The following is a 2,386-nucleotide window of genomic DNA, read 5'->3' as shown; positions in this document are numbered from 1 at the left end:
ACACCATAATTTCATAGTAGTATGAGCTAAATCACCATAACAAAGTAGCTTGTAATATCATATTGTTTTCCAGTGGAAAACAACAAATGCATTAATTAAAATACTAATAAGGAACTCATTTTCTTACCTAACCAGATGTACTTTAATGCAATGAATAATTAATCTTACTAATTTGCATGTGTGTGGCTAAAAGCTAAAAGCCACATACAATAACAACTTTGTTGTTATTCTACATTTGTCTTTTTTTGGATAATAAACGTAGAATAACGACTAAAGTTCCAAAGTAAATTTATCTTCAGAGAGTCAGTGCTGGTTTTACAGGAAAACCAAAAGCCCAGCAATGGTAGCATTTGTGTGATGCTATAAATACAGTGTCAGCTAAGGGCCACTCAAGCACTCCATGATGGCAGCTGAAGGAGGGAAGACCAAAGAAATCTAGAAATAACTTGAGAGGTACAACAGACAGATATCCAGTCAAGCAGCTTAAGTTGATCGAAACTCTGCTTTATGACTCAAGCCGCCACCTATGATGTCTGTACAAACATACACATATCAGTTGATGAACTAACATTTTTCTGAAGATCTTCCTTATAAAGTGTTAAGTAGAATGTTTTTTTTTTTAGCCCGCATGTTAAATAATCTCAACAGTTGAAAGGAACGAAAAATTTTTAAAAAGAGAAAAATGTTTCTATCATCTGCTATTCCTATTAACGCAGTAGGTGTACACTGATTAGCCACATTATGCCAGTCAGAGAGTGAACAAAGAACAACTGAGGTTGTCCTGTATCTTTTCATTAGCAGTAGATCCTTTAGGCCCTGTGGGTTGTGGACTGGAGTCAATTTAGACTGACCTTTCTTACAACGGATGCAGTGGTTTTCATTTTTTATGGCTAATCAATGTATGCATGTGCAATGTCATGAGATAACATTCTAAGGTACTTGTTAGATTTTTCAAAGCAACATAAAACATCCCAGATTGTTTTACAGATGCACTGCACAATCTGTTTTTGTTTTCATTGTAGTATTTTTTTATTTAGAAACACAGATCAGTGTCACTTTGCAACAACATATGACTGTACATTCTCAAAGAGTACATCTTGTTTAATGATCAGATTTTACAGGGTGCCTTCTGATTATCTTTAAACACCATAAGGAGCTTTGAGATTGAGCATGTCTTGCTTTAATTGTACAAATGCATATTTTACACATAAAGCATGTGTTTTGTCTGGTTGACAACACAATAAATCCCATAATGACAACATATGCTATTACATAGAAGCTGTTTTGACTAATCTGGTTTATATCTAAGGCATTACTAACACATGAGCTAAATAACAGGTTATTAAGATGGACAAAATGAAGATCTTCTCCATCACAGCCATTCTCCAATACAACCTCTGTTCTATAACGGACAGCTGAATAAGGCTATGAAGAGAAATCTAATGAAAGGATCAGCTCAGCTGATGCTCAGCATGACACCAAGTCATATTTATCTAGCTTAAATACTTCAACATGTCAACTAAACAGTCCTCTAACATGATGAGCCTGGGAATGCGAAATTATATTAAGCTAAATAATTAAAATGCATTGAAGATTCTACAAGAAACATCTGGACAACAGAGATCCTAACTGTAAAACTGTCATTATGTTTTAGATGTAACCTGAAATTTAAATGTAGAAAATGTAAATCTTTATTTAACATGAATAAAATTGGAATATTTCTAAGTAAATTAACAGTACGTAGTTAACATCACATCACTGCCAGTGCAAAACCCCTAATTGGCAAATAGAAAGCAGTAATTTGTTTCAGTCCACTTCAGCATTTTAAGACCTACAGTATTTCCCCTCTGTTCAACTAATGAGCACCACAGACATAAGAGAGGATCTCCACTAATGTGTATGATAGTTTTCACACATGAACACCATAGATGCTGGGGAGACTGTACAGACAATTTGGTCTGGTCCTTTTTGTTTTGTTTTGTTTTTTACACCATTGGTGTTGACACAAGCGCTTCACAGGGGGAGATTTTACACTGTTTTGGTGTCACTTTCATGTCTATGCCCCATCAATTTCTACTAGGACGCCACTTAGCAGTCTGAAGTAAAGGCATGCATTAAACAGGTGTTAATGCTGATGCTTTTAGAAACATATTGACTAATTGAAATTAAAATGAGAAAATATGCATTCATGTAAAAATGTGTTCAGTGCTAGCGTGATTGATTACAGAAGCTTTCCTCTTCTAAGCAACCAGCTTCATACTAATTATTGAATCATGGAATCACTTCAAGAGTGTCATAGAAATAAAATAATAGCTGCACATAAACATGTAAAATCAGGTCCCATGTCATTTTTAGTTGCCCACCCAAACTTCCTGCTAAATACGTA

Source organism: Melanotaenia boesemani, chromosome 7 (genome assembly GCF_017639745.1).
Source record: "Melanotaenia boesemani isolate fMelBoe1 chromosome 7, fMelBoe1.pri, whole genome shotgun sequence".
Lineage (NCBI taxonomy): Eukaryota > Metazoa > Chordata > Actinopteri > Atheriniformes > Melanotaeniidae > Melanotaenia > Melanotaenia boesemani.
Note: the sequence above shows the minus strand (reverse complement) of the source record.